Source organism: Centrocercus urophasianus, unplaced genomic scaffold (assembly GCF_019232065.1).
Source record: "Centrocercus urophasianus isolate 14NV4802_14NV808 unplaced genomic scaffold, USGS_Curo_1.0 seq_28, whole genome shotgun sequence".
Lineage (NCBI taxonomy): Eukaryota > Metazoa > Chordata > Aves > Galliformes > Phasianidae > Centrocercus > Centrocercus urophasianus.
The window spans coordinates 14,345,728-14,359,842 of NW_024884844.1; the positions used below are offsets into that span (position 1 = coordinate 14,345,728).

Sequence of the window (14,115 nt, forward strand, 5' to 3'; positions counted from 1 at the left end):
CGGCCCGGGCCGCGGAGCCCTCGGGCGAGCAGAGCCGGGCCCGGCGGCGGAGGTGAGCGCGGCGCTCCTCCTCCTCTCCTCCTTCTCCTCCTCCCCGGTGAGGGTCCGCGCGGGGCCGGGCGCGGCGCGAGCGAAAGTTCGGGGCCGGGCGGGGATCCTGAGCCGGGCGGGCGCCGCGAGGCGAGGCCGGGCCTGGGCGCCGCTCGGCTTCCGCCTGCCCCGCACGCCTGCGGGCGGTTCCGTCCCTTCGCGGAGGGCGGCTGGGAGGGAAGGTCCCGCGCTCCGAAAACTTGGGTCTTTCGCTGCTACTTTTCTAACAGCGAAGCGGGAACGAGGCGGCGCCGGGCCGATCCTCGAGCTGCCGCTGACGGCCGAAGTTGCGCGGCGGGCCGGAGCGCGGTGTGAGGGCAGTGCCTGCAGGGCCGGGATCGGCCCTAACGTCGGCAGTACGGATAATGCCGCTCGTGCTTTCAGGCGCGCTCTCCGAAGCTTTCTGCATTCTCGGTGGCGTTATTTAAGGACCGCTCTACCCGAGTAACGCGTACCGGTCGGACGGAGGACGGTACGGGTCCCCAGCGATCGCTCTCAGCGATTGCTGTAGCCGAGCTCCCCGCTTGTCCCGCACACCCGCTGTGCTGCGGCCCGGCCCCCCGGCGCTGAGACGGGGCGGTGCTCGGAGCGGTTCGGAGCTGTGCCGCGGGGACGCGGCGGGCGATGCTGTCCGTGGAGCCGGGTGTGCTGCGGGCTTGTGCGGCCGCTGGATGCCGGCGAGAGGCGGCGATGTCCGTACGGGCTGTCGGACTGCCCGGGCCGCCCCAGGTTGCTGCAGGACTGTTCGGCCCTCGTTCATTGTTTGCAGAAATCCCGTGTGAGCTCACATTGTTGCTAGCTGCCACTTGAAAAAAACATCCTGATGGTTATATAATTAAAAGGACCAGGAAATAAGGGAAATCAGTGCAATATCTTGCATCCTGCAGAATTTCCTCCCGTTGCGGTTTGATACGCAGCTGCCAAAAGCTTACCTCTCTCCTGTTTGTACTGGTCTGGTGCTGAAGTGATGGGAATATAGTGCTGTGACATTAAATAATGCTGGTAAACAGAGAAAGCATGGATATGGTTCCTGTGTGCCGATGCTGGCGTGGAGCGCGTAGGGCTGCGTTGACATGGGCATGCTGAGATGCTGGCTGTCCTGCTGCCTCACTGCAGCTAACCGCTGGAATGTCCGAGTGGCAGTAAATGATATCTGCTATAGAGCCAAAACATATTTGGTTCTCAGCCAAAGTGCTCGGCTTCCCACAACAGTCCTTAGGAAAAAGGCATTTTGTGTGTCAGACCACAGGCCTGGAGTTGATGCCATAGCAACTTTGTGGTCTGAGCACACACTTCTGGAGACAGCTAAGCAATCTTCACAGAATTACTGTTTTTCTTCAGCTGAACTTTGTATTGTCATCAGGATTAAATCTCTCTGTGAAGGTGAAGGATGGATCGGCAAGGTTTCAAACTCTGCTGTGTCTGAAGGCATCAGCCCGCTCTGCTGGCTGTTGTAATGACGCTGGTAGACGTGGCTGTAAGTTAGGACGTATAATTGTGGCTCTATGCATAAAGTTTTCCTGTAGAGCTGCTGTTCTGACAAAGTTTGGTATTTCAGGTCTTGCCAGAAGCTGGATTGCCATGTCCTGCCGGAAACAGGGAAGGGTCGGCTCTGGGTTCCACATCTGGAAGCTTTGAGGGCTGCGTCAGCGCTGCCTGCGCTGTGTGGGGGCTGTGCAGTTTATTTATCACAAAGCTGTTGCAGTAAAAAAAGGAAAATGCATACAGCCCCACAAATGCACACAGCCTTGTGAATGTTTGTGTGCAGGAGGCGGTGCTGTTAGAAAACTGCCTTGTGAATAATAAGAAAAGCACAGTAAAGCATGTGGAGGGGAAAACTGAGCTAGTTGCTCATTAGTGGAAAATATCTGGTGTGTTATCTGATACTAATGCACCAGCTTCCCGTGCTGTCTCTTATTCTTTTAAAATGCATTATTTAGTGTGATTGATCAAAACCTTTAATATGCAGTATATTTAGCTGATAAGGATGTCAGCATGCTTACCAGAGGTTTGTCCATGTCTAAAACACACTGCAGGGGTCTCGCTGTGCTTGCTGCTCTGTATTTGGCCTCCCTGAGGCCACTGTGTGTGAATGTAATGGCGACAGTCCTGTGGATGGGAACTGCTGCCCACTGTGAGCCAGAGGGCAGATCTTCTGCCATCCAGTGCTGTGCTTCAGCAAAATGCTCTGCCTTTTTCTCCTTACCCTAGCGAATAGTCCTGTTGCTTTTTTCTGCTACTTTCCTCCTTCCAGCTTCATAAATGGACTAACCCTGTGGAGTGTGCCTTGTGGTTATTGTAGGCTTCTGTCCTGTCTAGCTACTACACAACTGTGCGAGCTTCTTTCTCTTTCATCCTTTCCAAATCTGCATCTGGAAGCACACACTGTGTAGATAATAGAAATGGAATGGCTCCAACTTTGTAATGTCCTATTTCTCTGATACCCTTGTAGGGTTTTTGTTTCTTCTCCTCCACTCGCTGACAAGAGGCCTACTGAGCCATAGGCTCCTTCCATAGAGCGCTTTGGAACTGGAACATTATGTTTTGCAGTACTTGGTCTTCCTGTGTGATGTGTGGAGGTGCTCCTGTGCCAAAGTGGTGTTTGTAAGAGTGGATGCAGAAGGCCAAGTGATGCCAAGTACCTTTTACAGCTTTTTCTCCGCTGCTAGGAGAGTAACTGACTGGCAGCAGTTGCTGGAATGTTTTATTTCTGTGGTAGTGGCATCTCCAAGTTTTATTTCCTTTGTTTTGTCTTCTCCATCTGGGTTAATATTCCCTAACTGGGATGCAGGTGATGTGCTCTGCGGTGCAGCCGGGTTCCTCACAATGCCTGGTGCGTGGCAGGTCACTGCTGCAGAGCTCCGTGAGCAGTTTGCTTTGCTGCACAGACTACAGTGCCTTCAGCGCCGGATTCTAACAAGGCCTTAAGCACAGATCAGCTCAGCAGTGTCAGTGTGCAACCAGTTTGCATTGATGTTAGCAGAAATTCAAATGTCTTTGAGGTCAAGTCAAGAGCTCCTACGTGCATCTTGGTGTTGAAGTTGGCAGCAGGGCTCAGCAAGTCATTGTGTACATCTGCTCTTCATTTAATTTCTCTTTTTTAATTTGATCTAGAGTTAGGATGAGACTTGAAAATTTTCAATTACATCTGGAGGGTATGAAATTGGAAAGCTAAGTGCAACTTCTGGTTCTGGTTATCGTAAATACCCTTAGAAGTACCAAGCTACAGATACATATTTTAAATCTTTCTGTGCAGTTTTTATCAGCCTCCTAAGCTTCATGGTGCTGTGTTAAAGTTAGGACTTGTGCATTATCAATATAGACGTGGATTGCCATGTTCTAGATCTCTAAAACACAGTAGTAGTAGAAAATTATCTGCAACCTACAGAGCTGTTGCAGTGTCACTTTGCCTGCAGTAGCTTGTCCTCTCATTAGCAGTTGAATTGCTCAAATTCAGCTTTTTTCTAAAAATTAGGCATCCTACTGCAGCATGGCAGGAATTAAGCTATCAAAGAACAGTGCCAGGTGAGCAGGAGTGCAGGGCTGGAGCAGGGACCTGCAGGTGGGCGCCTGGAGCCCTGCGGTGCGTGGGGACACGGCCGAGGGCAGCAGCACTGGTGTAGAATCTCCTTCACTTCAGAGTGTTTCTTCCTGTTCCTACCTGTGTGTTCTCCCTGTCTTGCTCAGTAATATTCAAGAATTTGCATGTTTGTAACCAAATCGAAAGACTTCACTAGCAGTCTTTCAGGCTTGACCAGAGCTGCTGATGTGGTTATTCCTCCAGCGCAGGTAGCAAGGTGTTCTTGGCTGCATTGAGAAGCCTTGGCTTGTCGTTGAACTTCTGGCTACTGCTGTGAAGGCCATTTGTTTTTACACATATTCATACCGTTGGCAAGTGTCACTAAGCACACAGCACGGTTGGGCTGGAAGGGACCCCTCAGCCCAGCCCTGCCGTGGGCTGGCTGCCCCCCCCAGCTCTGGCTGCCCCCCAGCTCCGGCTGCCCCCCAGCTCCGGCTGCCCCCCAGCTCCGGCTGCCCAGGGCCCATCCATGGCCTGGGGCACCTCCAGGGACAGGACGCCTCAGCTCTGGGCAGCATTGCTGGGCCTCACTGCCTGCCAGGTATAGAATTTCCTCCTCACGTCTGACCTAAATCTCCCCTCTTTCAGTTAAAGACACTCCCCTTGTCCTGTCACAATCTGCCCGTGTACAAGATTGATTTCCCTCCTGTTCATAAGCTCCCCTCAAGCACTGGAAGGGCACAGTGCTCATGTTATCTGTATGTAGCAGCATACAAGGTGCCAGAAATGTGCAGGGTGACAAGGTGAGCGTCTGCTCCTTGTTTGCTGCGTGTTTTAAGCATTTGGTAATTAATAGTTCTAAAAATGAATGTGCCTGTTGAATGGCCGCTGCACTGTGTCCAGGTTGTGTGTATTGCCTGATTTGCTGTGGTTGTGTTTTTTGGAGGAGGAGAAAAGAGGGGTGCTAATTAACAACAACCAAAAAAAAAAAAGGTAAATGAAGACTTGATCTTAGTCTTGGTTAAATTTAGATCCAGCAGGAGAGAAGCTGCAACTTGTTAGCAGCACAGGAAACGCCCTGACAGAAGTGTTTGATGTGTGTGTAAATGTGAGCAGCAGCTCCATGGCTGCAGTTGGGCTGGAGGAGCTCTGTTTGCCTCACAGCACTTTGCTTCTTTAAATGCAGTCCGAGGTTCTGCTGGAACTTTGCTGCCATGTACTTAATTGTATTAATTATTAAATATCTGTGATGTGTCAAAAGCTGGTAGTTATGAGCCAGATTCAGAGCTGTTGCACTCAGAACAGAACAGCAGGAGTGCTTTAATTACTGGAATAGACAGAGACTGGGTTAAACGTCTCTAAAACAAGCTTTGTTTGATCTGGAAAAATGCGAGAATTTGGGTAAAGACTGCTTCTCTTTTTCAGGGACGTATGAGTCGAGGAAGGCAGCCCATTTCTTTCTTTAATAGCTGTCCTTTTCTCTGGATTTCCATTTCTGCCCAGGCTTTAACAAGTTAGGATTTGAACAGTATAAACATAAGAATAGACAGAAGTAGAATATAACCTTTGATTTCTGAAATTTAAGTAAGAGAAGCTGCTGGAGAGTCTGGTTGTGGATAGGTCCTTTTGTTTTGGTATAAGTGTTTGGTTTGGTTGTTTTTGTTTTGGACAGTAATAACAAAACATAAAATATTCCTAATGCAGCTCTGGAGGGGACTGTTCTGTGGTTTGCATCAGAAATGCCTTTGAGTTGAATTGATCGTTAATGTGCTTCAAGGTCTGTTCTGCGCTGGCTGGATTCCCACTGACATCAAAAAGGGGTTTTTTTTGCAGTATTTGCCAGAAACTGAAAATATCAAGAAAAAAGAGAGAAATGTCCCGGTCACAATCTGTAAGCATGATTTTGCTATGATGGAGTAAAATCTTAGCACTGTCCAACTGGCAGTATAGACTCCTCGTGTGCATGAAGGAGTTGTCTTGAAAAGTTGCAGAAACAATTAGAAGGCATCAGGGGAAAGATTTCCTTTCCTCAATGAAGTTAAACATGGTAGAAGTGGAATGGAGGAGACACGTGCCTTCCAGTATGAAGTCAGAAAGTAATGCTTGACTGGAGAATTCCTTGATGCACATAAAGCTGCGGGGTGGCAGTGCTGGTGTGTGCAGCTGCACTTTGCTCTGTTTGTGCTACTTGTGTTCTGTAAGTTTGCAGCAAGTCAGTCAGTGGGTGATGGTACACTTCATGAAAGTAAATCTACACTCATTCGGTGCAACCAGATATATTTTGAAACTTTAGGAAGATTAACAACCCAATATTTTATTTTTCCTGATGAAAATTCTGCACTTTTTCTCTAAAAGACAGTCTGAAAGGAGGGCGAGGGCAGGCAGTAAGAGATTTTGTTCTGCTGGAGTCGACAGCACTGTGAGGGGCTGCACCAGAGGATTTCAGAAGGATTTCTTAGGAGGGGGTTTTGTTCCTGAGTGGCACATGGGCTCTCCCAGGCTGCTGTTCCTCTGCTGCACGCCGTGCCGCTGCAGTGCACACCAGGAACGGGCTCCTGAGAGGTCCCTGTGTCGGTGGGGCAACTGTGCAGCTGCTGTGCTCCGCAGTGTCTCTGTCTGCTTCTGAGCAATCTAACCATGTCCTGCTATCTGCTACAAATCACATTCTTCCTATGTTTTTTTTCCCCTCCTATTTTCACCAGGAAAAAAAATTGCTTTCCTCCTAGTGAGCCTGGCTTGGTCAAGGGAGAGCTTTAAACAGTCCCTTTCCTTTCCTTCAAAGTTCTGAGCTAAGTGCATTCTTGTTAATTTCAGTCTCTTGCTCTTGCATCTTTTCACTCTATAAATCAGTGAACTCAGTTCATCAGATTGCAGTGGGACTTGCAAGCATTCCATCTGCTGGCGAAGGTGAAGCCTCATGTGCTGTCTTGGCAAACTTTTGAAGATCTGGGTAGATCGAAGGGGGTAATGAATAATTGATGTTTAAAGGATACAGTGTGTGTTGGTAAATTCTGGTTTTGAGGATTTCAGTTATTTTTGTTTTTTTGGACACTTGCCTGTGGAGGAAATGCTTTCTGACATGGGAATTAGAGGCTCTCAGTGGTGCTTGGCTGCTTAATTGCTGAAAGCAGCAGAGCAAGTGTAAAATTTAATAAATACAGGCTTGCCAGGTATTCTGTAGTTTTGGTAAGAGCATGTATGATCTTGTCTGTACCAGACTGTTACTGCAGAATAATGTGGAGTGTGAATGTGAAGCACTTTTTACCTTGTATAGACAAGCCTTTAATTTTTCTTCAAGAACAAAGTGGGAGGTTGTACATATCTTCTTGTCCCTCTTCTGAACCCTGTCACAGACTTCCTGCTGGCAAGGAGTGATACCCAAAGCATTTATGCAGCTTGTGAGTGTTCTCATTGATTTCGTGCAGTCACAGCTCAACTGGGTTGGGAGGGACCCCAGAGCCCCCCACCAGCCCCATCCCTGCCCTGGGCTGGCTGCCCCCCATCAATCCGTGAGCTGGGGCACCCACAGCTCTGGGCAGCGGTGCCAGGGCCTCACTGCCCTCTGGAGAAAGAACTTTTTCCTCGCATTGGACCTAAGTCACCAGAAGTTGGGGTTAAAACCGACCTAGGTTAGTTTAAAACCGTTCCCTGTGTCCTATCACTGCACTCTGTGTGAGAAGTCCCTCTCCTGTCTTCCTGCAGCCCCTTGAGCACTGGAAGGCTGCAGTGAGTTCTCTCCGGATCCTTCTCTCTTGCAGGCTGAACACTCCTGGTCCTGCAGGCTGTCTCTGTGGCAGAGGTGCTGCAGAGCTCCCTCCCGGCAGTCAGTGCTACTTCACAGGTCTGCTTGCGTGAAGGGAGTGCTGGCAAGAAAGCCTCCAACCCTCTGCTAAATCCATGTCCATCTTTTGTGATGGGAACTGCTTATCAGATGTGTTCAAACAGGGCTTGTTTTTAACAGTGTAACATGTGCTCTTCATGCTACTTAATTGTACATTCAAACGGTAAGTGCTTCAGTTGAGAATGAACTGAAAAAATATGGATGTTGGTATTTCCTTGTAGCTCACGCTGTACAGGAATGTCTGAGGCTTGCTCATTGAAGAGCATGATCAAGCAACTAAAACCAGAAAGTTTGCATTTTGCAGGAGACAGAAGGCATCCCAGTATGTGAGGCAGGAAGCAGGGAAGGGAATATTTCTGTTTTGCTGCATTCCTATGGTGAGATTTCAGGAGATAGCTGAGCCAATCCAACAGTGTGTTCCGATTCAAAGGTGTGGTTCTTCCTTCTGTACCTGCCATGGGATCCTTGTGCTGCTGTTTTTCTCGTGTTTTTAGGGTCACTTTGTAGTTGTCTTGCCTAATTATTTTAAGCGTTCGTTAACAGATCCAGTTAGGCAGTTGTGTTCTCTGAAATAAATGTCTGAATTTCTAAGGTTCTCAGGTTTCTAAGATTTCCTTGTGTGGCTTGCTCTGTTTGAGCAAGGGGCCGGACCGGATGACATCCAGAGGTCCCTTACAACTGCATCCATACTGTGATTTAGTGAGCATTGGTAGTTTTGGCCATTATACGTATTTCAAGCTGTTATTGCATGGTACCACTTATCATCTGATCTCAGCTATAAGATGTAACTCTAATGAAGAAACAAATCTCAAAGCAAATCTCAAGCATAGAGATCATTGCAAACTTGGAAAGTAGGTATGGTAATGAAAAGCTGCCTTTTCTGGGCTCTGAACGTGACAGAAACTTGGACAGTGTTGGCTTGTCTATGGCTAGGGTTTTCAGAGGGATGTCCTGCAGTATCTGGTCGGCATGGCTGAGCTGCAGTCCCCCCTCCCATGTGGCGCTCCTGGGGCCGGAGGCTGCCCAGAAGCTGTGTGCCTTCATCGGCAGGCCTGCAGTGTAGAGGGCTGTGCCGACAGAGCAGCTGTCTGGTGCTTTGCTTCGCTCAGGTGGGGACGGTGGTGCTTCATGAATGCTGTCGGTAATCTTGCTGGCTAATGTCCTTCATGTGTCAGTGGAAGAATCTGCAGTCTTCTCTGTCAGGACTTGTCCTGCGGACGTGGCCGAAGCTCCTGAAGGAGAGGCAGCGCTGGGCAGTGACATCTGGCAGGGAGCAGGTGCTGGCACACTGCTGGTGCCGCAGGATTTTGGCTGGACTCCTTCCTACTGTTGGTGTGAATTTGCTTTTCAGTGGATGGAAAAAAAAACTGAAGAAGCCTTCATTTCTAGATAGTAAGCGTGCATTTTCATGTGATGTCCCTCAGTGCTTTCCTCTGGTTATCGTGCACCTCTAATTGCATGCTGCCAGGTTGCATTAGTGCCAGCTTTGGCTCAGTGTCAGGTGATTCCATACAATACTTGGAAGGAACTTGTTTTCTTCTTTTAAAACGTTCATCAGTCGATCTATTACAAGCCTTTGGAAATAGTGATTTTTGCTTTCATGTAAGCCGTGGTGCCACTGTCAGGCAAGATAGGGCAGCTGGCATTTCAGGCATACAAAAACATCCCCTTTTTGAAGTTGTGACTTCAGTCATGCAGCTTGCTTGTGTACAGCCTGCTGGTAGAGTGATGTATCTCGGTCTGGAGCTGCCTAATGCTTTCTGTCTTTGTTATTTGTTATATGTAACTGTAGACGAAAGAAACAAATCCGGAAATCAGCATGTTTGCTGGACCACATGCTATCTTAATTATTTCAAGAAGAGACGTGTAGAGTTAAATCACTCTGAAGTCAATTTTTTTTATATTGCCAAGAGCACTGTAGTGAGAACCTCCTTGGCTTACCAATGTCCAGTGAAATTCTCAACGTGACTCATTTTAGCCAAGTCTAATTTTGATAAAGATAGTTAATGGTGCTCTTCTTTCTTTCTTTTTCAGTTTAAATGAACTTAGTTGATGGCCTTTGTACTGAAAAAGAACAAAAGTCACATGTTAGTGTTTGAAAGTGATTGCTTTGCGAGTTCTGAGTTACAGATGCACATCTTAAATACAAAAAGACTCCATGCTAGTACCGCAGGTGTATACCCAGATAGGTTTCTCCCTAACAAAGATATTAATTCTCTTCACGTGGCATAGTTTGTTTCCTCCCCTTGAGTTTTAAAGCAGTTGAAACAGAGAAACAAATAAAGTACTATTTATGTGAGCTGTATTGTAAACACCACAATAAACAAGCAGAGGGCTGTTCGCCTGTCTCAGCCACAGTAGTTTGTTTGTTAAGCATATGGATCTTAATGATTTTTAGTACGCCTAGAAAAGTTCAAGTCGTTAGCAAAAATATCATTGTGTGGGCTTTGTAGTCATCTTAGTAGTGACGTGAGGAAAATGCAGCCCTTGCCTGCTTATCATGGTGTGGCTGGAGAGCTTTGCCATCCTTTCTGGGAATGCTGAGTAGAAATTGTATGACTTCAACAAAATTCAATTATGGGTAAGCCGATTCTGTCCTGGATAGTTACAGTAGCACCTCTGTTGTACGCTATCTGACAAGGAAGCACTGACCACCTTGAAGGAATGTCCTCTATCAAAAGCTATAAGAATTCATCTGATGTTACGTTGTTTTGCTCTCTGCTAAATTGGCTCCTTCCTCCTATGGAGGAGAGTATAAAATTGCATATTGTCTGCAGATGACTGCATGCAGAGCTACTGGAGACAGCTGTATGAGTTTTGAAGGGTGAGGAATCCAAAAGCCAGGCAGTGCTTCGGTATCAGCTGGTAGGGTTGTGTTGCCATGCAGATATGAAGTGGAATGTCATTGGGCTGGACGTGAGATGGAAACCTGACTCCTGCCTGGTGCTGCAGCACAAAGAAGAGAGTCCCCTGGTCAGAAGGTGTTAGAGCCCTTTGTACGTCCTACTTGAGATTATTAGACTTGATGTGTGGCCAGTCAGCCTGATAATGGTAAAGTTTGTAGCCTGTCCAATAGTAATACTTTCCTGCAAAAGATACATTACTTTTGGTTATTGCCTCTTAACTGTAATTATATTTGTTAACCTCTAGATTGATTTCTTCGGCATTAATAGTACTTGTAGTCCTTTTTTTTCTTTTTTTTTGTTTTAGAAATTGAGGAACGCAGGTCTCTTTTAACAGCATTACTGAAAGCTGCATGATGCTGGATGGTCAAGGGAGTCAGCTGACGTGCTGGGGTCAAGAAGTAATATAGATACTGATAATAGATCTGTCCCCGTTTCTACTTTGCTCAATCAGTTTTATGGATTATGAAACAATGTCTGTGGAGGAGGCAGGTTTAACTGATGCCATGTTGAGGGCTGAAGGAAGAGGACTTTGCCGACTAAGCTGTTTGAACTGCAGGCTCTATAATGTAAGATGATTGCATTCTGCATTGCGTTTACTTTTGGCTGCTTGAAGTGGATGGCTGTGTTGTTTTACGAGCAGCTTGTTGATGTTCATCTGGAAATGAGGGCTGTATCTAGGGCAGCTGAGAAACTGGAGACACTTGTTATTTCCACGCTCCTAATATTCCATACTTTCTAGATGAAATGGTGCTGTCACCGTGTAAGTATGTAACTGCTGAGTAAAATAAGACCCAATTAGGATGAGTTGGGTCAAGATTTTGGTTAGCAGGATTTTTGTCTTCCGTTCATTTTCTGTAAACTGTTCAAGCTGAAATGGCAGCTTCTGACCTATTTTTCATCTAATTTTAGGTTTTTGATTTTCTACTGACATATTGTGTGCTGGGTGTCTGTTCTGCCAGCGGGGGAGTGATGAATTCTTTCTTGCCTGATGTTTTGACCCTTTCATAATAGATTTAAAAGTAGCAGCTTTGTTGCACTTTCCATATTTGACATAGTGGGACAGAGAAAGATGGGATAAAAGTCGCTATTATGGCCGTAGGGGGAAAAAAAAAAAGTAAAAACCAGTGATTGCATTTATTTCATTTATTTGCTAATTCCTGCCCTAATGGAAACTGTATGTGCCATCCATGGTTCCTGGGACTGCTGGCTGGGATTCTTATGTGTTTCTTCAAGACTTATTAACCTTGTGACCTTATTTCTGTCTGGAATACCTCTTCAAATAGTGGCTTTCCGCTGAGGGGAGGGCCAATTTTTTTTTGTTTTATCTCTAAATTTTCTTGAAGCGAGTTTTATTGCTGAAGGCAAGCAGCAGGGAGTCTTCCTCTGCTCCATCCTGCATTATCTTGTTTTCTCCAGGCACACACACCTGTCCCTGAAGCAAGAACTTATTTTAGTGCATGATCTGTGTATGCTGATCCATGTCTTGGAAAGTTGGAGGAAAGGAAAGGAAATTCATTAAATCTAGAAATAAAAGGCAGTGGAATGTTAGAGAGGGTAATATACTTGTGTGGAATGTAAAGATATGATGTAAGGGAGAAAACAGCTCTGATGACAGTGAATTAGTCTAAATGAGATGAATGAAGTGTGATTCGTCTTGCAAATAACAGGACCCAGGAGGTAAGGTTCAGAAAGGCTAGATAGCTAGGATACATTTGATGAATTAGGACAAGTAGCATCATGTTTTCAGTCTTAACTGAAGAAAGAGGAAATTCTATAGGAAACTGTACATTTGTACATCGCTACAGTCTTGGTATTTTCTCTGGACAGACTTGACTGTGGGAAAAGAAGGGGAAAAACAAACTTTATCTACAACTACTCCATGGTCAGATAGATTTTCATGTGTGGAAAAACAGCTGTGAAACTTAAAGTTTGTGTGTCTCCTCTTTTGGAAGTGTGTTATCCCCAAGATAAATGAGTCATCCAGAGGTTCATCAGCATCACTATTGAATTATTCAGGTTAGTTTAAACAGATGCTTACAACACTGGAAGTTAAGATTTCATGCTCTGTTAGTACTCTTAGTCTGCTTTAGTGCAAGATGGTTTCTTCACTGATCTGGTAAATGGAATTTCTGCAGTACCTGGCACCTGACTGAGAATTTTTGGACAACTATCAAGCAAAGACAGACAGTATTATCCCCTGAAGCACATTCTGTGGGAACACTGGCCAAAATGATCAGCAGTAGGATAAAAGAGATTAGCAGAAAGCAGAGCTACTGCAGGATGGGATAGGTGTGCCTGCGAAATCTAGGAAGTCGAATCTAAAACCAGACTGGTGGGAAACAGGCGCTGCAAATGCACATTGTAATAGCTAACACGATAGTGAGGAGATTTTCCATGCTTCCTCATCTGGCCGTCTCTGATCACCTCTCACGTTGCTTAACATCGCTTGCAAGAGGATCTGTTCCATGACCTTCCCAGACACAGCAGGCTCACCAGCCTGCAGTTCCCTGGCTCTCCTTTTCTCCCTTTCTGAAAAATGGCAGTGATGTTTCCCATTTTCCACTCACCAGGGATTTTGCCTGACAGCCATGACTTTTTCAAATATGATGGAGAGTGGCTGCCTTTTTGTTTCTGCATATCAGCCTTTTTGTTTAGGACTCTGGGGTGCATGTTGTCTGGCCCCATGGACTTGCACACATTCAGTTTCATCAGGCATACTGCGACATGCTCTTTGCTTACAGTGTGAGTGATTTTGCTCCCCCAGCCCCTGCCTCAAGATTCAGCTACATTAGAGGTTTGAGAAGCCTGAATGCCAATGAAGATTGAGGCAAAGAACTCACTGAGAAGCTCAGCATTCCCACTGTCTTCTGTAGGGAGTTCTCCCTTCTCATTTTTTCAGAGTGGCTACACTCTCCTTGGCCCTTCTCTTCTGACTAATGTACCCATAGAGTCCCTTATTATTTTTCACGTTCACTGCCAGGTTCAGTTCCATCTGGACTTTGGCTTTCCTGATTCCATCTCTGCATGTTTAGGCTGCATCTCTGTATTCTTTCTGGGATGCACATTCCTGCTTCTACTGCCTGCAGATGCCCTTCTTGTCCCTCAGTTTGACCTGCAGGTCCTTGCTCAGCCGTGTTGCTTTCCAGCCTCCTCTGCTTGATTTCTTGTGCTGGGAGACAGAGAGCTCTTGTGCTGTCAGAAAGGCATCCTTAGAGAGTTGCCAGCTCTGTTCTGCCCCTAAGGACTGCTTCCCAGGGCATCTCATCCAGTGGTTTCTTAAACAGCCAGAAGTTTGCCCTCCTGAAGTTCAGGGTCCTGACTCTAGTCTTCATCAGGCCCAGATTCCTAGAGATCATGAACTCAAACAAGGCGTGTTTGCTACAGGCCAGAGTGTCTCCAATCTTAATTTCTTTAATGAGCTGCTCTGCATTGGTGAGCTCCAAGTCCAGCAACACTTTCCCTGGACAGGGAAGTTATTCTCAGTGTGCTCCAGGAATCTGCTGGTTGAAATCCCACCCCAATCAGGATGAAAGCCTGTAAGCCTGATGCTTCTTACAGCTGAAATGTTTTTGCATTAATTTACACACTTGTTCTTAGTAATCATCTTACTGGTCAAGTATCACCTGTTAAAACTGCCTGCTTTCTTCTTAATGGGAGCTCTTCTCAGTTCTGTATCAGGGCAAAGTCAAGACTTTAAACATAGCAGTGTTGTGTTGTTGTGTTGTTGTGTTGTTGTGTTGTTGTGTTGTTGTGTTGTT

At 46.4% G+C, this 14,115-nt stretch overlaps 1 protein-coding gene across 3 annotated transcripts in view; it reads left to right on the forward strand.

Moving 5' to 3' along the window:
- TANC1 (tetratricopeptide repeat, ankyrin repeat and coiled-coil containing 1) overlaps nt 1-14,115 on the forward strand; it is a 70,224-nt gene continuing 56,109 nt past the window's right edge. Inside the window, exon 1 of one of the 3 annotated variants that reach the window (XM_042827219.1) lies at nt 1-52. The gene's annotated coding sequence lies outside the window, so the exon portion shown is untranslated. Of the gene's footprint in view, nt 98-14,115 lie in introns of all 3 variants that reach the window. The other 2 variants (XM_042827221.1, XM_042827220.1) reach the window with 2 other exon arrangements.